General features: G+C 49.1%; 2 long non-coding RNA genes across 5 annotated transcripts; one reads left to right on the top strand and one right to left on the bottom strand.

The window, feature by feature from the left end:
• The first annotated feature begins 1912 nt into the window (after positions 1-1912).
• LOC134485178 (uncharacterized) lies at positions 1913-13320 on the top strand. Of its 2 annotated transcripts, XR_010063159.1 has the most exons (4): positions 1913-2069; positions 4870-5084; positions 8354-8520; positions 13180-13320. It is a non-coding gene; the product is annotated as an uncharacterized LOC134485178 (long non-coding RNA). The 2 variants fall into 2 exon arrangements; XR_010063160.1 differs by lacking the exon at positions 8354-8520 and having other exon boundaries at positions 1917-2069.
• On the bottom strand, positions 3860-6042 carry LOC103691239 (uncharacterized). 3 transcript variants are annotated; one of them, XR_001836015.3, is made up of 3 exons: positions 5604-6042; positions 5172-5303; positions 3860-4657 (listed from the first exon to the last, which is right to left on the bottom strand). It is a non-coding gene; the product is annotated as an uncharacterized LOC103691239 (long non-coding RNA). The 3 variants fall into 3 exon arrangements; XR_590500.4 differs by having other exon boundaries at positions 5608-6041; XR_005499483.2 differs by having other exon boundaries at positions 3861-4657; positions 5733-6037.
• Positions 13321-25353: the final 12033 nt, after the last annotated feature.

The raw sequence follows: 25353 nt of genomic DNA, 5'->3' as shown, positions 1-25353 counted from the left end.
GCAATCCCCAAGGCTCATCCTTCCAAGTCTCTTGGTTGCGTCGGATGTGCCAGCCGGCACCACATGCTACTTTGACAGCCTTTGCATGATGCCTTCCTTTGCTAAGGGTACCCACCTCTTGACCTTGGAGACCGAGTTCTTCTCATGCATCAAGCCTCAGGCTGACTGCTAGCTCCTGGGAGAGCCTTGAATCACCCCTTTACTTTGGGCTTCTCCTGGCTTACTTTTACTTTTTCCAGTTCTGTCTTCCCAGGGGCATGGAGGGTCTCTTTCCTGGTGAACCCAGTGGTCAGCTCACTGTGTGACACTGGTCACAGAGAAAGCCCTTCGGAACACTCTCTGGGCTGAGTACGAGTGCAGGAGGGGCTTGGCTCTAAAATTTCAATTGGTCCTATTCATAGCCCATGTCACTGGCATAACTGCAGATTAGCGGCCCAGAAGGTCGCACCTCCACACTCTCTCCACCCACATCACAGGCGACGCCACACCACAGAAGCTGTGTTCTCCTGGGCTCTGTGGGGAACGGATCCTCACGGGTCTCTAGAACTGAATCCAGGAGCACCAGAATCAGAATTAGGTCTTCAAGACGTGGCAATTCAAGACGTTTCTTTGCACCAAACTAGGCCAGCTTCCGGCTTAGGCAAAGCTTGGGTTGGTCTACTTAGAAAACATGTCTCTGGAAGCTGGAGAGATGGTTCAGTTTTCTAAGTGCTTGCTTGCCCTTCAAGTGTGAAAACCTGAATCTGACCCCCAGAATTCACATCAAAAAGCCAGGTGCCAATGCACACTTGGAATCCTAATGCTGGGAGATGGAGACATGAGTTTCCAGAGCTCACCAGCCAGCCAGTCCTAGCCTACTTGTTGAATCCCAAGCCAGCGACAGACCCTGTGCAAAAAAATATGGTTGATGGCACCTGAAGAATGTCCAAAGTTGACCTCTGGCTTCCACACACATGTGCACACATGTATACACATGAAAAAAATTCCTGTTTCTTCTGACTTACACACACATGTACACACACACACACACACACACACACACACACACACACACACACACACATGAAACTGGAAATGTGTTCTGTTTCTCAAGGAAAAGGCTGTAGGACACACAGTCTTGGTCCTAGCTTCCTTTTGGTTTTCAGGGCACATAGAGGGATCCCAGCCTCTGCCCTGGGGCAGAGCCAATGCCCCTTCCAAAAGTCTAGCTCCATGTTTACAAACAGTGTTTTCCCCCCTTAGTGATATACAGTGAATGCCTTCCCATGCCAATAAACATAATTACACACTATTCCCCCGAAGTCTTGTTTGGAGATGAGATAGAAGATAAATGTTTCCCTTGGGTTAATTCTAGCTCAGTTTGTATTACTGTTTTGCAACGTAGGCAAACTGTTTTCTTCTTATTTAAGCATCGAAACCCTGTTTTTTAAACTGTTATGGCATACAGATCGCCTCAGAGTAACAGATGTCTGCTGGATAGAGTTGTTTCCCAGGAAAATAACCGGCTGCTCTATGGCCTCCAGAGGAAGGGTGGCTGTGCAAATACGTGTCACTTGGTCCATTTGTCACCCCCCTCTCCCTCTTAAGACAGAGGGGACAGCAGAGTGCCTCGGCTGCCTTCTAACTGTCTGCACTTACAGATGGAGACAGAGGACAGAGGCAAGACTCTGGCATTGCAGGAGGGCCATCCTGTCCTTCCCTCTTGGAGGAAGGACTTTCTTCAATTTCCTAGGTGAACAAGGTCATGACACTGAGACACCAAACTATGTGTACACTTTTACTAAGTTGACAAATTTCCCCAGAGTCTTAGTAGATAATCTATCAATTATCATTGCCAGCATCACCTTGTCATCACCATCATGATCACCACCGGCCTGTGCCACCATATCATCATCATCACCACCACCACCACCGTCGTCACTGTCATCACCAGCATTATTGCTGATGTCACGATCTCTTTAATATTGAGAATTCTGGTGATGTGAGGATTCTGATTCATCTGTGCTGTGATGTTCCGCTGTCTAAAGTCTAACCCCGAGCTCTACGGCTCTCTAGCTGTGTGACCTTGGGTGAGTCACACATCCTCGTAAGCCTGTTTCCTCTCTCTCTCTCTCTCTCTCTCTTTTTTTTTTTTTTTTTTTTTTGGTTCTTTTTTTCGGAGCTGGGGACCGAACCCAGGGCCTTGCGCTTCCTAGGTAAGCGCTCTACCACTGAGCTAAATCCCCAGCCCCACCTGTTTCCTCTCTTGTTAGATGGTTAAACCATGGGATCCTGTGCTTTAATCTATTTGGGCTCCTAGAACAAAACACCCCAGGCAGATTGTTAGACGACAGGAACTCACATCTGGAGGCTGGAAGTCCAAGATCAAGGCACTGACAAGTATGATGGCAGTTCCTCATATAGAATGCCTCTTTACCATGCTCCCATATGCTGACAGGGAAAGCCCACTCCCTCAGACCCCTTTTGTAAGGGCATCAATTCCATTCTTAGATCAGAACCCCCATGACTTAAGTTCTAAGGGCTACCCCTCTGGACCAGATCACACTGGGTCTGTGGTTCCAACAAAAGACCTTTGGAGGGACACAAGGGTTCAGGTTCCAGCATTGCACAAGACTCATGCACTCAAGAGCGCATGTCAAGTGCAAGGCATGGTGCAGGGTACACAGGGCCTTAATATCAGTGTACTGGGGAGTCATGCAGCTACAGAGGTTGTCTGGTCTGCCTGAGGCCACACAGGAAGGACAGAGTCTCCTTGTCTGAGTTCTAGATTGGCACTCTTTTCACTGTCACCTGCCCAGTCCTAACACAAGTTACTCCTGGTGACGTTTGAGTAGCCACAGGAAGCAACCCAGGGCCAGAGCTGGCTCTACATGTTGTTCAAATGGTTAGTGTCCTAATCTTCAGAGCGGGATCTGTGGAGGCCCAGAGGATGCCCAGACAAGGAGCAGGTAGGGAAGGGAGAGCGAGAGGGAGAGACCCCGGCGACTGGGACATAGCTCAGTTTCTAACTCGAAGCCAGCTTCCGTATTAAGCAGAGTGGCTGGCTGGAGGCAAGAGAGTGTGAGGGGCTCGAAGGGCTACAGGGGAAGTAACTAGGGAGACTCTGCATCTGAAGGAAGAAGAGGAGGGAGGCCCTGGCGGATCTGTGCCATCTGGCAAGCAGAAAGGTTTCATGACATGGGAGATGGCTCAGTGGGTGCAGCGTTTGCTACTTAAGCATGAACACCTGAGTTGGGTCCCCAGAACTTACATGAAGGAAAGCTTCATAGGAGAGCTATAATCCCAGTGCTGCGGAGGGACAGACAGGAGGAATCCCTGGGGCTTGACAGTCAGCCAGTCTAGCCAATTAGTGAGCTTCAGGTTCAGTGAGAGGCCCTGTCTCAAAAAACAAGGTGGTGAGTGATAGAAGGCACCTGCACACACACACACACACACACACACACACACACACACACACACACACACTGCAAAGATTGCAGGATGTTCCTGCAGTTCACAGCTCTACCTCATGGGGGCGATAGTGAGCCATGGAAGGAGAGGGCCACTTCGCTCCAGGCAAAGGAAGTTTTTGCTTAGAGAAGACCCTCCCAGGCCCTGGTCACCATTCTGAGTGGATTCTTTTATACCAGAGGATACTCTGGGAGGTTCCTTTCTCAGGTCTGGTTGTGAAGGTTTTTGTACTAACTTTCAAAGACAGGCCAGGTTCATGCTACATGACCAGGGCCACTGACCTGGCAACCGAATATGGCAGAGCGGAAGGCTCAGTCTAGATGATCAGCTGATCCACAAGCCCAGGGCTGTCGGAGCAGGAGAAGAGGCTCTGATGTGCTGAGATTCCCTCAACTCATGTTTTTGCTTTTGATTTCACCCCGTTTGGGGTCTTCCACTCTCAAAGACCCCCCCATATTCCCAAAAGGCCATCGGTGGGACACTCGTTTCATTAATGCTTGCTTTCATTTTAATGTGTGGACACAGCATTTTGTGGGACTTTCTTGTTGCTTCTTGGTACTGAGTCTTAACCCACACTGGCCTTGAACTCATGACAGTCCTCCTGCCTCAGTCTTCCAACTGCTTACAAGTGAGATTACAGGCTTATATCACCACACCCAGCAGAAGTCTTGTTTCAGTGCAAGTTGAACCGAACTTAAAAGAACTGAAAGTTTGTTTTAAATTTTATTTCCCAATAAACTGCCTGAGCCTAAAGCTTCATTAACAAAGATCAAGAAATGACTGGCTGGGTACACAGAAGCTTAAAGGTTTAAAATAGTTGAGATATTAAACTTTTCTCTAACCCATTACTCGACCCGTAAAGTAAACACTTAAATTCTTATCTTGAGCCAAAGAGATGACTCAGCTAGTAAAGGTGCTTGCCGCCACGCTGTCATCTGAGTCGGATCCCCAGGTCCCTCACGGTGGAAGGAGAGAAGCTACACTCTGACCTCCACGCGTGTACCATGGCACCGTGACCTGGGCACCACCCCCTGACATTCAGGTGCACACATAATAAATAAAGTAATAAAAATTTAAATCTTCACTTTGCTTTGGGTGTCTTCCTGAAATTACAGTTATTATTTCTTAAACGTCAGAGACAAGAGGCTAAAATTGAATCCTTTCTACTCCTGCTGGCTGGAGTAATTTTCTTGAATAGATGAATTATCTAAAAAAAAAAAAAAAACCAATAGTTTCAAAACTCAGAACCAGATTGATACCACCGGCTAATTTCCTGTTTCATATCCTCTTTTTTATTATTACAGCATTTTAATTAAGCAGACTAATGGATTTTAATTATGCAGACTAATAGATTTCATTGTGACAATTTCATACATAAATGTAACGCACTTTTTGTGTTGCGATTCTTTTTAATCACAGCAACATGATGAAAATCCAACTTTTCAAAGATCTGACTCCGGCTAAAGGAATGTAGGGCTAATGCCAGTGACAAAATGGACTGGCCAACAACAAGAGAGCAAGGGCAAGAACAAGCAGGCACACGGTGAGCTTCCTTCTTCCGTGTCCTCTATGCCAGCAGAAGGCGTGGCCCGGATTAAAGGTGGATCTTCTCACCTCAAAGATTTGGATTAAAGGTGAATTTTTCCACCCCAAAATACCCGGATTAAAAGTGGGTCTGCCCACTTCAAGTGATTAATTAAGGAAAAAATATATATATATACCCCACTGATGTATCAGCCGCTTGGGTTTTAGTTAATTCCAGATGTAGTCAAGTTGACAAGCAGGGCTAGTCATCATAGATCCACTGCCTCTTTCTTGGTCAGGAGGCCCGGTGTTCATGTCCTGGTCCTTTCCTGTAAACATACAGTAACACAGAAGTTTTGTGGGAAAAGGAGAGGCCATTAGAATGTCAAGGCAAGCATCTATGATCTCTCTCTCTCTCTCTCTCTCTCTCTCTCTCTCTCTCTCTCTTTCTCCTACACCCCCCACCCAGTGCATGTGTGCTAGTATGTGTGTGTAGATGTTGTAGATGTGACTGCATCTATGGGGGGTCAGCGTTGTTTTCTGGGTACCTTCCTTTGTCCCTTTCCACCTTGCTTTCTGAATCAGGGTCTCTCCAGTCTCCTCTTCCCTCGGGCTGGGATTATACGTACTCACATCGGTGTCCAGTTTGTCTGTGGGTTCTGAGGATCAAACACAGGTCTCCGCAGTGGCATGGAAAGCATCTTACTGACTGAGCCACTTTCCCAGCCCCTAACCCCAAACCTTTAAAGTCATCTCACCTCTCCTGTCCCCGTTCTGTGCTAGGACAATCCCTCTAGGTTGACAGAATTGACTCTAGGGAAGAAAACTGGGGAAGACCTGGGACAAGGTCTGCTCCTCGTCAGCCAGCAGGGACCGCAGAAGCTGGGCTGTTCTTTGCTAACTTGCTGTCTGGAATGTGTTCTGGCCGAGACATCATGGGACAGCCACAAAGCCCCAGAAGTGCTGCCAGCGTTGAACAAGCCCAGGCCTGTCCTTGAGTCCTTCCTGCAGCCCAGTAGAGGACAGGGATAGGACCTGTCTTGCTGAGACACAGCTCAGTGGGAGCCTGTCCTCCTCCCATGCGGGAGGCTCTAGGCTCAGCCTGGAGTGTTTGGGGGATGTGTGTCAAATCAGAGCTGACTGAAGCCGGGGTGGATCTAATGGTGTTACTGCAGTTTTCCAGGGAGATGGGATAAAGTTGTCACTATGTGGCCACCCTCTCCCACCTCCACACTTAAAGAGGTTATTTTTTTGCCCAATCTCATTAGGTAGGAACAACTTGGGGCTGCTTTGTCTTGTCTTTTCTTTTTCTTTTTAACTGAAATACCAGTATTTCTTTGGTGAATTATTCAAATTGTGAATAGGAATGTTGGAGCTTTTCTAGCTTTATTATTCCTTAACAATGAACGATAATCTATTTGTATGAACTCCACCCGACACCCACATTTGCACTGCAACTGAAAGCATCTGGTGAGGGCTTCGAGCAGCCCCCTCGTCTCGCTCACAGCGATGCCAGGCAGAGAGCTGCATCACTTCCCCAGGTGGCTTGTGACTGCAGAGTTGTGCTGTGGCCCAGAGTGTGACCCCCGATATCTTCAGGCCCTCAGCTGCAGCTCTTTCCCAAAACTTGTGCCCACAGTAGCTTCAGCCTTCAGTCTGCAAAGACATTGTCAAAGTGTGGTCAAGTTTAAAGGACGCGTCCTGTATGAGGCATGGTGGCGATACTATTTCTTTGTCTCCTGGGCCCTCCGACGTCTCCATTGGGAGTAGGGGTGAAGGCAGGAAGGCAGGAAAGGTTAGGGGCAGGGAGGCAAGGATCCTTTCATGATGGTTACCTAGGGGAAGTCAAATGCTCAGTTTCAAGGGGCAACATGTCCCAGCTATCCTGAGCACCCATGCAGGGCTGGGCCACCACTTGTCCATCATCCCAAAGGCTCCAGACCTCACCTGAGATTAGACAAGCAGAACCCGGCAGCATCTCCCACTCTAAGAGGTGGCTTATGTTTTGGAAGATGCTTTCAAGAAAGACAGGAACTCAGGGCTGGGGGTGTAGCCCAGTCTGTGTGCTTTCCTAGCTCACACAAGACCCTGGGTTTGAACTTTAGCCGGGTACAGATGAGGCATACGGTACATGCTTGTGATTTTAGTATTTGGGAGTTACAAGGGGGAGGTTCAGAGGCCAAGAGCAGCCTCCGCTACATACTGTATTTTATGCTAACCTGGTCTATGTGAAACCTGTCTGAAAAGGAAGTGGGGTGGCTCGAGAGACGGGTCAACAGTTAAGAGCACTGGCTGCTCTTCCAGAGGATTCAGGCTCCATCTTCAACATCCACATGGTGGGTCACAGCCATCTGTAACTCCAGTCCTAGGAGATCTAGTATCCCCTCCGGACTCTACAACAACAGGTGTGCATGTGGTGCACAGGTATACATATGGCTATAACACCCATATACATGACATCAGTCCTAGGAGATCTAGTATCCCCTCCGGCCTCTACAACAACAGGTGTGCATGTGGTGCACAGATATACATATGGCTATAACACCCATATACATGACATTAAATAATAAATGTTTTAAAAGATGGAAACCCAAATATTCATTTTCATGCAAAGGGAGATGAGAGAATGAAACAAGATGGGGGAACTGAAGAAAGGAAGGGAGGGAGGGAGGGAGGGAGGGAGGGAGAGAGAGAGAGAGAGAGAGAGAGAGAGAGAGAGAGAGAGAAATAAAAAGAAAGAAGTTCCCCAAAGGCCTGATTTATTTCAGTCCTGGCAGGACATTTTAGCCCTGGCTCTGGAGAGCTTCATGGATGCATCACTGAAGTGGAAACTTGAGGGTTCATTGGAAAGTCGATTGTCTCGTGTTTTGCTGGGGCAAACACGTGAAGGGACATTTAGCTGGAGTGGCCCCAGGTGTGAGAGGCTAAGGCAGACTCGTGAAGGAACATTTCGCTGAAGCAGACACAGGAGTAAGGATGTTCTGCTAAAGCAAGCACGTGGAAGGACACGTGATGAAGGGTTCTGTACTGACAACATGCAGGTATTGCTCTGCCTTTCACTGTGTAGTTGACTTGTGTTTGTCAGGGCTCTCTAGAGAGAAACTTCTGGTGGTATGCTGCAGTTTGACACCTCTTCCAAGGACTCAGGTTGACTGTGCAGGTGCTGAGGCAGGGACATGGAGGACACGGGATATTTGGAGGGAATAAATAGGACTTGATGGTGTGAGGGAGACAGAGCTTGGCTAGCTGTGCTTGTGGGTCTCTTGTCTTCGCTGATCTTTACTTCCCTGAGAGAAGAAGAGTTGAGAATTCTCCCAGTGTTCCTGCTGGTCCCTCCTGCTGACTCAAGCTGAGGCTGAGGCATGGCTGTCTCTGCTAGGTCGTGTCACTGCTGTTGCTAACTTGACTCTACTAAACTGCACTGCTGGTGTATCCATGAGGTGTCTGCGAGTGGACTGAGCTGCCACTGCCTGCTGACCTGTGAACTGATCTGCTGATTTCCAGACAACACAGATGGGAGTTGCTCCAAAGAACCTTTCTAAACAGGTCCACTTCCCCCATATCCTTTCTTATCCATTACCTCTGGTGGGTGGTGGGCTACAAGGAAGGTTAAAGGGTTAAGAACCATCATTAAAAATAAGATGTGAAAAAAAATTAAAGTTACATATCACTTAGAACAATTGCAGGGGGATAATGAATATTAACCGGTTCCCTGGTTACCAGCAGCCTTTGAAGCCCCCCATTGCTAGCCACTCTACCTACCTCACTGTAGTGGAAAGATTCTGCATGACCCAGAAAGGCCAAGTTCAGCTCCACTACTCGAGAAGTAGGATTTTAAAAAAAGGTAGACATGGCTAGAGAGAGGGCTCAGTGATTAAGTGCCTACTGGACTTGCAGAGGACTGGAATTGATTTCCCAACACTCGCAGAGACTCAATTGCCAGCAACTCCAGCTCCAAGGGACATGACACCCTCTACTGGGCTTGGTGGCACCTGCATGCTCGTGTGTGTGTGTGTGTGTGTGTGTGTGTGTGTGTGTGTGTGTGTGTATCACAGACACGCACTGACATATGAGTGTGTGGCGCACACACACACAGCCACATAAGTAAAAATAAAAGAAATCTTTTTAAAGGAGATGTCAGGCACCTGCCTGGTTAAGGGCTGTGGTGAAAGAGAACAGACTGCTAATGAATTCCCTGGACTTGGTATTTAGCTCTTCAGGGACTCAGGCAGTAGAATACATGAGACTATGCTTGTTGGCTGTCAGGGCTAGACTGGTCCTGGGTTTTCTGACAGTTACTCTATTTTCTGGGCTACGCAGATGTGGATGCCCCCTGCTGTGGAGTGTGGGTTGGAGCACTGTCTTGTTCAACTGATCTGCCCCTTTAGTGGCGGGATGCCCTCTCTGTAAGTTACAAATACTTTCGCTTCTGTCTCCTTCCACACCTACTGCGACCAGAGACCAACACGCAGGGAGCCATAGGCCACTGATTGCATGGGAAAAACCCCAAGGGAGAAGCTGCTGAAGGAACCTGAGTGTCTGTGCTTCCTTTTTCTGACCTGGCGGCTGGTGCTCCTCCCATCATTCCCTGCTCCAGTGCTGGGGGCACTGGGCCTCCTCCGCTAGCATTTGGTTCGGTGTCACTATCCTCAGAGAAACTCTCGAGCGACTTTGGAACTCGGGCTGAATGTCAGTCTGGTTTTTTTCTTTGTCGTTGCTGTTTTCAGAGCCCCGTTGAGTTGTTTGTGAGTATGAGTGATGGTGCATCTGCCGAAGCGTCGTGTGGGTGGTGGCATCCTGCTCTCTGTTCTGCATGCACAAAGAAACCGCGCTGCTAATTACACCTGTCCCGTCTGTCTGCCTCAGCATGGTCGCCGCTGATGGCGTTCCAGGCACAGACGTGAGGGAGGAGGGTGAGGCAGTCCAGGCTTTATTCTCTCCGGGGTGTGAAGACTGAGCCGAGGAAGGGTGCTGTTGGGAAGTTCTGCTCTCAACTTCGATTGTGTTAGAGGAAGGGATGATGGGAGGACAAGGACGGGTGTGGCATGGAAGCCGTGAGGCAGAAGGCAGCCTGAGTTGCAACCAGGAAGCAAAGCCTTCTGTGGTTTAACTTGCAGCCGGTTGAAAGGATGGATTTGGAAAAGTTGCAGGTGCGATTCTGGAGTGTTTAGGGTCTAGATGCAAAAGAAAAAAAAATACCAACTTACTTGGAAACTCACCTGAAAGAGATCAGCTCAAAGGTTACGCCTCCTAATATGAACCCCTGTCAAGGACCAAGGAAGTCAGAGCGATAGAACAGCATGAAGTGGGTAGGCAAACACCAAATACTCTTTTTGAGAAACGTTGTAGGGAACTCAGTCTCAGTCTCATGTCCCAGAATCCTGTGAGGAATCAGGGTGGGAAATAAGCAGGCTTTCTTTGAGTGATTTTATGAAATGGAAGGAAAGGACTTCTACTGTGCTGTTGTTTTTTCTCAAGTTCAGGCTGTGGAAGCCACAGCTTCTTAGAGATCAAGCCAGTTCACTGGACCTTTTTCTCTTTGGTATTGGGAAGAGATCACAAGATGCTATTAGATGGGCAAAGCTTCCTTTAAGTGGCTCAAGCTCTGGGGGGTTGGGTGGGTGGGCTATCTAACTGTCCCTTTTGGACAGTAGCTGAGGGACAGACGTCATGTGACACACATCTCCGGGCCTCAGCAGAGACCTGCCACCAGATTCTGTACCCCTCTCCACTGTGCCTCTGTACCTATGTAGACTTCAGTCTTGTATCCACTTTGCTCAAGGCTCCCTGGATCACCAGTTCAGTGCGCTTGTTTCTAAGGTTGGCTGGTGCTGCCAGTGTACAGCCCTCCACATTCTCCTGTTGTGCTTAGCTGTTTGTAGACTGTCCAGTGGCCATCCTTCCTGCTGTGTCTGTTGTGCCTGCTAGAAGAGTTTTAATCTATAATGGATGTCAAACCCTCTGTAGGAAGGGGCGTGTGCTACAGAGCAAAAGGATGAGTTTGGCAGCCGAAGCTCAAAGGTTTGATCGGAGGATTTTTTTTTCACTGTTTCATGTAGCCCAGGCTGGCCTCAAGCTCACTTGGTAGCAATCCTACCTTTGCACCCAGCCCATCTGGATAATTCTATGATGAGAAAAGTGTCCTGTGTACTGCATCCTCATAGACCTAAACACTTCATTTCCCATTGTACACTCAAGCTCTCACAGGAGCCTGTGCACCAAACACAGAGTGAGCAGAAGCCTGACCTCCATCCTTAGACCCTGCAGGCCTGAAGGAAGACACGGTGGAGGAGAGGGGAGGGGGCTGGTGGCTGTTAGAAGCATATGCTAACACCATGCAGTGTGTCTTAGAAGCAAATCCACTAAATGGGCAAACAGAGTTAGAGCGGTGGCAGTGAAGTTCCAGATGGATTCACTAGCAGTTTCTGTGGCTTGGGCTCGGGGTCCCCAGACCACCTTCCCTAAAGGCTGAAACTTAACATGTGCCAAGGGAATGGATGTCTTTTCAGAGAGAAAAATTTCTGGGTGAAGGGGGCTTCTGAAGGGAAATTTATCAGGAGAGGAAGACATAGACTCCAAGTGCCCCAGGGAGACAGCCACATAGTCCGTGATGGGGAAGAAAAAGGTGCAAGCAAGCTGAGGAAAAAGATGTTGAGGACCAGTTCCTTTAGCTATCCCTCTGGGTCATGTTCTTCCCAGACTAGCCTGAGGAGGCGGGAATGATGCCCTCTAGGGGTAGTTTGGAGTATGAACTACTGTTCTTATCAGGAAAAAGAGACTCCTATGTCTTCCCCAGAGGCTACTAGCAGTGGAGTGTGATTTCTCAGGGATGCTGGTCGCTTCTGGTTCAGTTACCTGTACCACGCATAGGAAGCATGCTTTCTGGTGCATTCCCGGAGGAAGCAAATGACTGGCTAATGGTGGCATTTTCTCTGGTGGCCTTGCACATCCTTCATGGGAAGACAGATCTGTGGTCTCTCCAAGTCTCCTCCACATCTAGATGCACAGCAAGGCTCTTCTTTGGGCTCAGAACTATGTGGGTGGCCCCAGGGAGAGCCTGGGAGCCTCCCTTGGTGAGCTGAAGGTCCCCATATCCGCATCAATGCTGCCTATGCCTAGGGCGCTTACCACACACATGCATAAGGCTCCACGTTTCTCACACCAGAACAAGGGACAGCAGCCATGAGAGTAGTTGGACAGATGAGAACCCAGACTCAGAGAGATTAGGAAACCTGTCCAAACCTGTCCAAAGTCACACAAAGGTAAGTGAGGAAGACATAGATAGAGCTCGACGCTGTGTACCAAATGTTAAAACTGTTACAGGTGAGGAGATCTGGAGTTTAGGCAATGACCTTGGTCTGCTTTGTGTTACTGTGACAAGTTACTTTGTGACTGCTACCAAAAGCTGGGTAAACTATAAAGAAAAGCTTATCGAGGGGAATGGTTTTAGAGTAAGAAAGTCCAAGCCACGTCTGGTGAGGGCCTCGCACTTTGTCAAGACATGGTGGAAGTCATGAAGAGAGCTGAAGCAAGATGGTGAGTCCAGAAAGCTCAGCTTCCATTATAGTAGCTGTTCTGAGGGTGGCAGCCCAGCCTGGTGGGCGTGCCCGTGTGTGTGTGTGTGTGTGTGTGTGTGTGTGTGTGTGTGTATGTTGGGTGAGGGCTTGCCTCACTCAGTTCATGGAACCAGTGGGTCACACAGCCTGTTGCTCCACTAGCTGCTTTGGCTCCAAGGCCCAGCCCGAAAGCCCCTGATCTTTCTTTTCAAAGAATGGGCCATGCAGGGTCCCCGTGTTTGCCTTGGTTTGCTGGACAGTGACAGGGGTTCTCGAGTGTAATTTTACTGACACCCCACAGATCCCAAGGGACGCACAACGACTCATGGGATAGAATACTGAGCTTATAAAACACAATCTTTTCTCAAAGGAATATTGCTTTAACTTCCTATAGCTGCTCTAACAACTACCATATTTTTTTTAATTTTATTTATTTTATGTATATAAGTACACTGTAGCTCTCTTCAGAAATACCAGAAAAGGGCATTGGATCCCATTACAGATGGTTGTGAGTCACCATGTGGTTGCTGGGAATTGAACTCAGGACCTCTGGAAGAGCAGCCAGTGCTCTTAACCACTGAGTCATCTCCCCAGCCCCAACTACAATAAATTTAGTGGCTTAAACCAACACTTATTCCTTCTCTTGTAGTAATGGATGTCAGATGCCTAACGTGTGCCGGAAAAGCTGTCAAGTTGGACGAGGAGGCGGAAAAGTAATCGAGACCTGTAGTGCTTTTTGACTTACAATGTATTACACTGATCAAACACTTAAAAATAATGATGAAAATAAGCTTGCTTTTAGGAGTCCCTACAGCTGGTCCCTACAGCCCCCACACCCTTCTTTCTGGCTTGCAGAGAGCAGCAGGGAGTGTGGGGGAGGCAGGAGCAAAGCACCCACATGCCTGTGTCGAGAACCTGCCCACTGCTCTGCAGGATGATCCAGCCTCGGGCAAGCACAGATACCACGTGCTGCTGGCAACACCGTGGGCACCATTTGGTACTGAGCCCCCTTCCATCAGTGTGCTGGGGAGCGTCAGGGACTGTGCAGACCCCTGTGTAGGTTTGAATGAGAAATGTCCCCACTAGGCTTACGTAGTTAGACTGGGGGGTCAGCTGTTTGGGGGAGGATATCGAATATTTAAGAGGTGTAACCTTGCTGGAGAAGTTGCACTTCTGGGGACAGGTTTGGAGGATTCCTAGTCCTCCCCCTCTCCCTGCTTGCTCTCTCTCGCTCTCTCTCCCTCCACCCCCTGTGTATGGAAGACAATGTGGTTCGGACAGCTTCCTGCTCCTGCCTGCAGCCATTCTGGATCCCTTCTGAAACCTTAAACTAAAACAAACCACCCCTTAAGTTGCTTTTGGTCAGGGTGTTTTATCACAACACAGAGGCAAACTAGAACCCCTAGGTTCATGTGTTGGGGCTTGGTCTTCAGCTTAAAGGGGTACTGGGAACTTCGAGAAATGGCCCTGGTTGGAGGAAATGGGTCACCAGGAGTGTGCCTCTGAAAGTCACGTCTTGTCTGTCCTCTTCCCCTTCTTATCTCCCGCTGCTTCCTAGATGCCAAGATGTTGGCAGCCTTCTCTACCACACCTCCCCCTGCTCCTCCCTTATCATGTCCTTCCTCACCTCAGACTCAAAGCAACGCATCCAGCCAGCCACGGGCTAAAACCTCTTTTGAAACTAGGAGCCAAAATAAATCTCCCCCTAATCAGATATTTTGTCACAGAAGTGAGGCACTAACATAGCTTCTAGGGGATGGGTTGGCAGCCCTCTGACATGAGCTTGGGGAAGCTTTCGACTCGAGTAGAAGCACTGTGTCCATCAGCCCTCGCTTCCATGGGAATTCTCACTCTCGCACAGAACCCACTTTGTACATGTACATCCTCAGCTTCTACCATCTACTCAGTCCCTGACCCCCATTGGGGTCTGAGTGGGATGCGGGATTAGCTCTGTGATTGGCAGTAGGGGCGGACAATGGAAGAGCTAGGTGGCCATGTGAGGTCAGGAGTTGTTCAGGCAGGAGGCAGCCATGACTCAGTCTTCAGTTCAGAGGTGAGATGCTCTTTCGAGGTTCAGGGCAAGGTAGACAGGTAAGGAGAAGCTGGAGGCCAGGGATAGACACTGCCAAGACACTGAAGTCATAGAGGGAGAGAATATGTGGGCTGTTGCTCATGCACAGGAGGCAACAGAACAACACCAGTGCCACACAGACACAGACAACAGTCCTTCACAGACAGACGGTCCGGGGTTCAAATCCCAGCCCATGAGGGTCACCACCAGAGCCTACAGAGTAATGATCCTCGTGAGGCAAGAAGGAAATCCAGTTCAACGCAACTCTGTAGCCTGTCTGGAGTCAGATACCAGGCAGTTTATTTTAGGCTGACATATGCAAGTACAGTTCAATTTTGGGAAAAGTTCCATGGTGACAATGAACTCAGTCCTGTGTGGCACAGCACTTGGGAGTTGCAGGCAGAAGAATCAGAAATTCAAGGTCATCCCCAACTACATATTGAGTTTGAGGCCAGCCTGGGCTACATGAGACTGTCTCAAAAGGAGAAATGGCTCAGTGGCTAAGAGCCTGCACTGCTCTTGCAGAATGACCCGGGCTCAGTTCCCAGCACCCAGGTTGAGAGGCTCACAACTGTCGGTACTCCAGCTTCAGGAGGCATGACACCCTCTTCTACATTCCATGGGCACCTGCATGTACATGCACATACTCATACACATGCACACATGTAAACATAATTAAAAAAACAAAAAAATGTAATCTTAAAGAGTAATAGAGAAAAAAGGGGGACTTCCTCTCTGCTCAGGGCTGTGCACAAGGTTCTTTGGCCTCCGGAGAGGACACTGAGCCCAGTTCTAAGGCTGCTCCTCTGCTCCCTGAGTCACAGTAACTTTCCAGAAGGATTAAAGGAACCCCGCTGAATGCTTTGCCAGATACTCAGAGCATAAATGGACTTGCGTAGAACTGAGGTGGCTCCACCCACTGCAGCTCCGAATGCCCACTCTGTACTCACATTATCACAACGGAGAGGACTACACAGAGACGCTTCCACACCATGAACGTGGACCAGAATTAACTGACCACCCCCACCCTGATACTGCAGGGCCGGTGCACCTGTATGGTCATAAGATGTCATTCTAACATTTTCTAGGGAGAGTCTGCTCTGCCTGTGTAACAGCATGTCCCCCCTGTGGGTGCGGATAGGGCATATCTTGTTCCTAGGACCACAGCTATCCATCCACCAACCCATCCATTCATCCATGAACTGTCCATTCATCTATCTGTCCACACACTCATCTATCCATGCATCTGTCATCCAGCCACGCATGTGACATCCACTGTCCCGTCCATTCATGCTTGCTAACTCCATCTGTCTAGCCATCCATCCACGCGTGAACACATCTTCTATTAATCCATCCACCCACCCATCTATCCCCACACCCATTATCCACCCATATATATTTGCACCCATCATACATGCATGCATTCATGCATCCAACCACCCATGCATCCACGCATGCACTAATCTACCAATCTATCCATTCCCCCATGCATCTATGCATCTGTCCATACGCCATGAACAAAACAGATCTATCCACCCACTCACCCTTCCATCCATGTATCCACACATAGCACCGGTCTTGTTCTCAGGACATAGGCACTCATCCAGCCATCCGTGCACAAGCTATTGTCAGTCTTCCGGGCTCACTCACTTCCGAGAGAATCACTTGCAACTCACTCTTTACTCTTGGAGTCCATCCCCTCTCTAGGAAGAAGACCATCTACATCTGAACCTCCTTGGGATGCTGGGAAATTGCTCTGCACTCCCCATGCATGTGAAATAGATTTTCTCCTGTCAATCTGCCATTGTCAGCTTCTTCAGAGGATCTCCTTCCTTCCTCTCTTCCTTCCTTCTCCTCTGCTTCATTCCCACCATTCTAGTAGAGGATACACACAGTAGGGTGTGTGTGTGTGTGTGTGTGTGTGTGTGTGTAATTCCGATTGACTCATCACTAGGGTGACACTTGTTCTTCCCTTTATATCTCCCATTGTGAAGGTGTCATTTTCAGTCAGCAGGCTTCATACAAACGTAAACATGCTAAACATTTATGACGCTCACTAATGAGGGAACCAGGAAGAGGACAACCTCGTTCAAAGAATAAATCAGGTGCTAGTAATTCTCTAGAAAAGAGTGTCCTGGGGGCCAGGGAAGGATGACTATGTAGAATGTAGGATTTTTAGGGCAATGAAACATTAATAAGATTCTGTCGTAGAGGATACATGCCAAAACTTGTCCAAACTCATAGAACTGTGAGCCCTGATGCACACTGTGGCTTTCACTGAATTGCAATGTGCTGATACTGACTAGTTACGGCTAACAAGTGCACTGCTCTACTGAAGGGAAGCGAGGTGCTGAGCCTGGCCAGGCATCTTACGTGGGCTAAGTTCAAGGCCTCAAGTGTGAGGTCAAGGCCAGACTGGGCAGCTTCTCGAAGGCTCATCTCAAAACTAGGAAGGAAATGAGAGGTGGGAGTGGGGGAGGACTCTTCCCTTCCTTGCCCACTCAGATGTGAGCAAGCTGCTGCACTTTCCTGTGGCCATAAAGCTGCCCTCTTCCATGCCTTCCCAGATGTGATAGACCTCAGATCTGCCCTCAAGTGAGAGCCCAAGTAAATCCTAAAACAAATACATCATGGACCACTACTCAGCAAGAGGCAGGAACGGGCTCCCTCTGGTGGATCTGTAATAAGTGTGTTCCTCTTGGAGGCTGAGGAAGCAGCTGGGGGATGGAGGCCTTAGGTCAAACCTCAACTCCTCTTAAGACTGGCCCTCTTCTGGGAGTGGCCCCAGGCCACTTTTCAAGCACTTAGCTGCATTGTCAGCTGGATGTTGTTTTTCCATTAAGCTGTCTTTGTCCTCTGATGGAATCCAAGATCCTGACACCTTCAGAAGGGTCTGGGTTAGGGCGTTCTTCCCAGAGGAATCCCTGGAAGTTCCTCACCCGCCCACATTTCCAATACCTCTTTCAGATTTCCCTCTTGGCAACAAGTGAGTGAGCAATTTCTTCCTGTCCCACATTTCCCAGAAAGCAAGGCTTTGATAAGCCAGGGGCCTGAATGCAAACTTAGGAAGCAAACTTTAGTTTTCTTTAAGATAGGGTCTTGCCACACAGCTTAGACAACTCCGGCTCCCAAAGGTCCAGGATGACCACACCTGGCCCCAGGGGACCTTTTTAAATGCAACAAGACAGCAGACCATCTATAGTTCTGAGTGAAAATATTTGAAAATTATGTTTGTCCTAAATACGTTCAGACTTTTTTTTTCTTGCTTTCCCTAATCAATGAACGAAAGAGCACAGCCATTCTGATGTGCACCATTCTGATGTGTGTGGTGACATGACAGAGAGGATTTAATACATATGGGAGGATGCTGCTAATGGCACGAAAGTTCTATACCATTGGTATAGGGACCAGAGGTACCTGAGAGCATCTATCTCAGAGGATGCTGAATGAAGAGTGCCACTTCCCAGGATCCTCTGCTCAGAACTGATCCTTATGTAACAATGCTAAGCAAAGGCTACCCCCTTTCCTCCACCTTCCAGCCAGGGATCAGCAAGCAACAGGAAAGAGAGAACGTGACCCAGCCCAGGACAAGGCCGGCCAAATGAAATCACTGTTGGTTGTTAAAAACTGTGGCAGGGCCTGGCACACGGGGCAGGTGAGTGAGTCCATGGTTTCTCCCTGTCACTTAAAGCCCCCATCACTATGCAGTGTGAGAAGTTTTTTTTTTTTCAGAGAAACACATTTGTGTTTCTGAATATCTTACGGTCGAGCTTAATATCCAGTTCCTGTCATTCTATGAGAAGATTATTATTAACTTGCTTTCTGGGCAAACTCTTGAGGTGGTGGAAGAAAAGGCTCATGCCACAGTGATAAGGGCCGCCTGAGGGTGGCATGAGGGTCAGCTGGAGCTCAAAGGCAATGGAGAAGCAGGTCCAACACAACCCTCTGTGTTTCCACTAAAAACAGGGTTAGGTTTGTAAGTGCAACCTCTATTTTGCTGCAGGATGGGGTTTGTAAAAATGTCTCTTCTCCAGTTTATGAGGGACATCTTTAGAACCTGCAGGATGGCATCTGAGGAGTTGCATGGATGGGCAATGCCCAGCAGCCCCGACCTGCATTCGTTTGCCCAGCAGCCCTGTCCTGCATTCATTTGCCCGTTTGTCTTGTTTTCTCACAGCTCGAAGTGCCTCCCTCTGTTTTGTCAATTCTCTGGTGAGGATGCTTGGATGGAATTTGGCCAAACTCTGAGATATTCATCTGATTTGCTCCTGCGTGCAGGGCGAGGTACCCATCATCCTCTGGTGCATGCTTTTCTCTTGTTGATCCCCCTTTCCTCGCTCCAACTCATAGAGCCTTCACTGTCAAGCCTAGGAGGGTCAGAGGAAAGGGCTGTTTGGGGCTTGCACTTCCTCATAAGCTCACAAGAGAAGAAAACAAAAAACAAAAACGCTTGAATGAAGCGTTCCCTGAGCCTTCTTGAGCCTGAATTCCAAGAGCGTGGTCTGGGGTGGAAGATCTGGCCCCTCCTCCAGCCCCATGGTGAGAATTCCCAGAAGAAGGGGACCCCTCTGCCTCAGTCTAGATGTCCCTTTCCAAGGCCTCCACCTGGCCAGGCACAGTCTTCCCAGGGAAGGAGACAGCTTCCTGGCTTATGAAGACCACCAACCCAGGCCTCCTCCTCCGTACTTCAGAACCTTCTAACACCTGAAGCTGCAGAACTGCTGCTCTCTCCATGACCTCCACTGCCTTTCCCCCAAAGCTGCAGTCTCCAGAGTGGTGAGACAGCAAATGCTTATTGATTTAACTCACTCTGACTTTAACGAGTGCTTGTCAGGAGCTCGCCTGAAATGCTTCCCATGTACCAAAGACTGATAGACACTTTATCGTGTAATCAGGTGTGTGCTGGTGTGGACAAGGGTATATCCACAATGTACGTGCTTTTGGGGGTCAGAGGTCAACTTTGGATGCCAGTCGTCAGTGCTATTTACCTTGTTTTGTGAGACAGGATTTCTCACTCACTGGCCTGTAGCTAACCAAATAGGCTAGTCTGGCTGGCCAATGAACTCTAAGGTAAACCTTGCTCAGAGAACCCATCTGTCTCTGCCTCCTTATCATGAGGGTTATAAATGGACGACTTCATCTGCCCAGCTTTTCCACAGAGGTTCTAGGAATTAAACTTAGATCCTCCTGTTTGCATGACAAACAAATGTTGCAAACATTTTTCTCAATCTACTTTAATAAGGGTTCAACCTCTTCTCTAGCCCAGCACCCACCAGAGGTGGTGGAAAAGTTATTAGGACACGGGGAAGTGGATCTGTTTAGAAGTGGTTCTTTGGGGGCGAGTCCAACATTCATTGTTCTCAGTCCAGTCCACTAGCAAACACCACCCAGGAACCAGCAGCTGCATTCCAGAGAGATTCAGGGGGACCCAAAGAGCTATGTAAAGAGGTGACTTCCATCAAATCACATGTCCCAGCAAATCTGTGGGGCCTCATGAAGGTGTCACAATCTGGTGGCCATGTTAGCACCCAGCGAGGGTGGATAAGGCTCCCTCATCTCTGTAGCTTAGAGGATGGACCCTGACTCTCATTTCTCTGTGGCCCCATGGTTTGGGACACGTGGGACTCATGACAAGTCCTTATCACCAGTATATAGCTCTGAAAAATAATGAATAATAGAAATATCCAAATACAACAGAATTCTCTTAGAAACCACAGGTTTTAGCAATCTGAGGGGCTCTTAAACCTGCTGGGGCATCATTGTCATCACAAGGGTGATCAACTGTGCCTTTTTGTTCCAGGCATAAGACTTTTAGTGCTAAAGCCAGGCCAGTCCTGGATAGCTAGGTGCATCAGTGACCAGAGATGTTTCCTTCCATACACCACCCGGCGACCTAGAAGTTCTTTTTCCAGCCCTGCCCAGCCAGTACCCTGGGGATGTCTCTGCTCCTTCACCTTCTCCTCCAGTCTCCTGTTCTTTCTCTGTGACTCCTAATCCCACTTCTATTTAAGGGGTGTTTGCTGACACTTGGATTTTTCAGCTGAGACTTCGATGATAGAAATAACCCAGTGTCCTATTCACCATGTGTCCCCTGGGGCCTGGCACAGAGCCTGGAGCCTGTGGAGAGACTGAGAAATACATCCTGTGTCATGCATGATCTCATCCCATCACCATAGCAACAGATAGCCCAAAGGGCTATGGTTCTGGTATGGGTCTGGTCCTTTGAAAATCTCAGACTGGATGCTCAACTCATCTACAACATGGGGCACTGACCAAGAAACCACTGTTTGCCCTTGCTGTTACTCTAGATAGAGCAGTGGCCATTCCATAGCTCCCAACAAACTTAAAAACAACCAAATAACAAACTCCCAGATGGTGGCCTTTGCTGTATAGCAGTGGCTCTCAATCCTAGCGACATCTTAGAGTTATGTGAAGTTTGAAAAATCCTGGGGCCCAAGTTTGGGGCCTGGGTATCAGATTAGTTCTCTCTCTCTCTCTCTCTCTCTCTCTCTCTCTCTCTCTCTCCCCTCCCTTCCTCCCTCCCTCCCTCCCTCTCTCTCTGTGTCTGTCTGTTCTGTCTATCTTTCTGTATCTCTGTCTCTGTCTCTGTCTCTCTCCCCCTCCCGTCTCTCTCTGGCTCTGTGTGTGTTTCTCTCACTTTGTATGTTCCTTTGTGTGCTTGTCTGTCTCTCTCTCTCTCTCTGTCTCTCTCTCTCTCTCTGTCTCTCTCTCTCTCTGTGTATGTGTGTGTGTGTGTGTGTGTGTGTATTTCTCTGTCTCTGTGTGTCTGACTATCTTTCTGTCTCAGTGTGTCTGTCTCTCTGTCTGTCCCTGAGTGAGCGTGTGTGTTTCTCTCTGTATGTTTTGGTGTGTGCTTATCTGTGTCTCTGTGTCTCTCTCTCTGTGTATTTCTCTGTCTCTCTCTCTCTCTCTCTCTCTCTGTGTCTATCTTTCTGTGTCTCTGTGTGTCTGTCTCCTTGTCTCTCTCTGTGTCCCTGTGTGTCTGTCTCTTTGTCTCTCTCTGACTGAGTGTGTGTGTGTGTGTGTGTGTGTGTGTGTGTGTGTGTGTGTGTTTGTGTTTGTGTAGGAGCTAAGGGACAAGTTTGGGTGTCATCCTTAGGAATACTATCCACCTTCACTGAGGCAGGGTCTCTCATTGGTTTGGAGCTCTCATTTAGGTGTGACTGGCTGGCCAGGGAGCCCAGGGATCCCCCTGTGTCTGCCTTCTCGGTGCAGGGATTACAAGTTCACATCAACACACCCAGTTTTCTGTGGGTATGGGGTTTTGAACTTAGGTCCTCATGCTAGCAACGCAAGCACTGGGCTACTGGACGAGCTGTCTCCTCGTCTGCCCCGCCCTCTTTGGAGAGAAGGTCTTGTGTCGTCCAGGCTTGCCTTTCAGGCAAATTGAGGATGATTTTGAATTTCTGACACTTTGCTTCCACATCCTAAGTGCAGAGATTTTAGTCGTGTACCAGAACACCCAGTTCCCGTGGTGCTGGGGGCCGAACCATGCATGCTAGAGACGCAGTCAACCAACTAAGCAGCCCGGCCATGCAGAACTTCCTGACTCAACCTCCCTCTTGTCAGAAAGCATTCTCTGGTCGGCTCCATGATGCGGCTTCTCTGGTGGACATGGACACTGTTCAGAACCACCAGGGAGTCCTGGCTCCCCAAATCCTCTGCTGCCTCTTACCCTGATGATCAAGGATCCATACAAGAGGATGCCCAAGATGCAGGGGCTGTTCCTCACATCCTTGGAGCTATGCTAAGAAATGGTTAAGGACCTGAAGAGGGAGTTTTGGAGCTCTCTGATTCATATTATTTGCCAATTGCTATGGTGTCAATACCCACCACCACCACCATCCTGGGTCTGCTGCAGGCTCTCATCCTTCAGTGGCTGAGCAGAGGTTTAGGAAGCCGTTGGTACCGTATCTGCCAACCTTCAAGAGCTGCAACAAGGCAGTCCCCACCCCCATGCTCCTGTAGCTTCCACGGTCATTGTATGGTTCCATCCCCAGCCGTGGCCAATGGTTCTCAATCTGCTGGGACTTTGAAGACACACAGGCACCAGCAGGTCTTGCTGGGTGGTGCTCTTTTGGGCCTCTGACTGTGAGCCTGGGCGATACAGACCCAGAGGGCATCTTCAAGCTGAATCTTTATTAACCTAGACAGTAGATACTCAAGTTAAGTGGAACCACGTGTGGTAGTCCTCAGTGTTCATGATAGTTTCCATTCAGGTCTCATTTCACTCTAAAGTGTCTGTGGCAGGTTCAAGGAGGGGATGTGTCCTGGGCTTCATTGGCAGATGAGGAAACAGAAGGTTAGTGGGGATTTGTCCAGGTCCTGCACACCTGAGAGAATAGCCAAGTTTGGACAACCAATGTGTATCTCTAGAACTCAGGCCCCACCTGTCTTTCCTGACATTGAGATCTGCGGCACTGCCACAGAGTGGCCAGTATAGGAAGGGGGAGTGGGCAGTCTTCGGTACCTCAGGAAGCCAGCAGGCATGGCTGACTTAGGCACTGCATGGGGCACACGCCGGGTAGTCAGCAAGGATTCGGGGAGCAAAGGGCTATGGTTTTCTTTGTAGCTTCTCACATTTGGAATGAAGGGAGGGTACAAGAAGTCCCAGCCTCCAGGCACTTAAAGTTTAAGTTCCCAAAGATGATGTGACTCGACCCCAGCAGCCCCTTCCTCCCAGCAGCCGAGCTTCTGCTTTGAGTCTTTGGTGAGCAGCTGTGATAAGAGAGTCCCATGAGGCCATACTCTTGGGCCTCTCCATCTGCCCAGAGGCCAGAAGGACAAAGGGACATCTGTGCTATGGTTCCTCCAAGTGTCCCTTTAGCCTCTGCGGTGTCACCTCCTAGAACTCGGTCAGGAGGGGCTTCCTCCCCATATAGGTGGCAGCAGGGTAGGCTCATCCTTGTAAAAACTAAGCCACACCTTCAGTCACCCTGGGGTGCCCAATCAGTGGCTCAGGTTGGTACCCACATCTGGGGTTCTCTTTGGTGTTTTTATTTTGTTTTAAAACGTTTGCTTGTTGTTATGTGTGAGTGTACGTGCCACAGCTCGTGGGGGGAGGTTAGAGGGCAGCTTTATGGAACTGAATTTGTCCCTCTGCCTCACACATAGGCTCCAGGAACCGAATGCAGGTCACCAGGCTTGTGTGAGAAACACTTTACCTGCTGAGCTGTCTCTTCAGCCCCGGGCTAATATTCTCTAGATGTAAAGAATGGGGCTATGTTGTCTCATCCCAAGAAACAAAAGATCCATGGCCTTGCCTTTGCTAAGCCTGCTGATGCAGCCCTGGAGCCCGCAGTGCTGGAAGATTGCTAGCATTACCGAGGATGACAAGGGTGAGAGGTGAGAGGCGGGTTGAAAATTGAGGCTGGGCTGCTTGTTCATCAGCTCCTGCCAGGTGGGAATGACAGCTAGTCAAGACTTCCACTTTCCACAAGGAGCACCAGAAAATCGGGGTTTTAATGTGAAATCTCTTCATTTAAAAGTTTGACTATTGGGGTTGGGGATTTAGCTCAGTGGTAGAGCTCTTGCCTAGCAAGTGCAAGGCCCTGGGTTCGGTCCCCAGCTCCGAAAAATAGAAAAAAGAAGAAAAAAGTTTGACGATTAACTCAACATTTGTCTACTCCTAAGATACTATATACAGATAGAACAAAACACCCGCCTACAGTGTTACCAGTTCTCAAGCACCAGGTGCACGTCAGCCTGACTGGAGGTGTGGGTGGGGTGGGAGAAGGCAGAGTAGCTTCTCTGGAGGTGAAGCACTCAGGTGAGCTGGAACGACTGGGAGGCTCAGGTGCCTGGAGGACTGGAGGGAAGGTGGGGGACTGCCCAGAGATTGTGCCCAGGGTGGGGGTTGGGGTAGGGAGGCGTGTAAGGATGGTACAGGTCTGGGCCTCAGGATTAGATCCAGGACATGGGGCAGTTAGATAGGTGACCTTCTGGACCTCAAGGGCAAGGCTGCCAAGATGGAGGGAAACCAGTTTCCTTGCTGTTGCCTGCAAAGCTCTCAGGTCAGGTCCTGCAGTAGCCTGAATCTAAGCCGTTAGAGGAGTCAGGGCAAGGTGGCCAGACTGAGATGCTGTGGGTGAGGAGGTCCACACCGCAGTCCTCAAGAGAACACAGAACAAAGCTTGAGGCTTCTGGTGGTTCTTCCTGTGGCAGAGATGAGGGCTCGACCATTTGACTCTTTGCAGCCACAGGCCAGAGTACGAGGCTTGGCCACGGCCTTTCCCCTTGTGACCACAAGGCGGCAGCAGGAGAACAGTGGTGTCCCTGGTTGACCCAAATGCACAAAGCCGGGGTTGGATAGATATGGAGGGTCAGCGTAGGGGCAGAGAGGGGTAGAAGTAGGAGTCATCTTTGTCTTGTTCTCTAAGCATGTCCCTGTTGAGGTCTCTCGAGACCCTGATATCTTAACCAGGGCATAATCATACACTGCATAGAGAGCTGACTATGGCATAACTGAGTATTACTGGTAGCCTTCTCTCCATACCCCTGACCAGTGCTGCCTGTCCTTCCAGTTGTCTACCTTGACCATACCGCAGTACAGTTTGAAGAGGTTGTGGGGTTTGGTAATGTCTATGAGCTACACAACACTCCTCACCGTGTCTTTTACACACCGGCAAAGTGACACTTCCTCTTCTTCTAGACTTGGTCAGATGGCAGATCCATCGCCAAATCCTTCCCGTAGCTCCATGACACAGAAATGAAGCTTGGTGATAGGGAAAC

Source organism: Rattus norvegicus, chromosome 1 (assembly GCF_036323735.1).
Source record: "Rattus norvegicus strain BN/NHsdMcwi chromosome 1, GRCr8, whole genome shotgun sequence".
In the NCBI taxonomy this organism is placed as follows: Eukaryota; Metazoa; Chordata; class Mammalia; order Rodentia; family Muridae; genus Rattus; species Rattus norvegicus.
The sequence above is the reverse complement of the archived record's forward strand: the minus strand, read 5'-3'. Positions and strand labels throughout refer to the sequence as shown.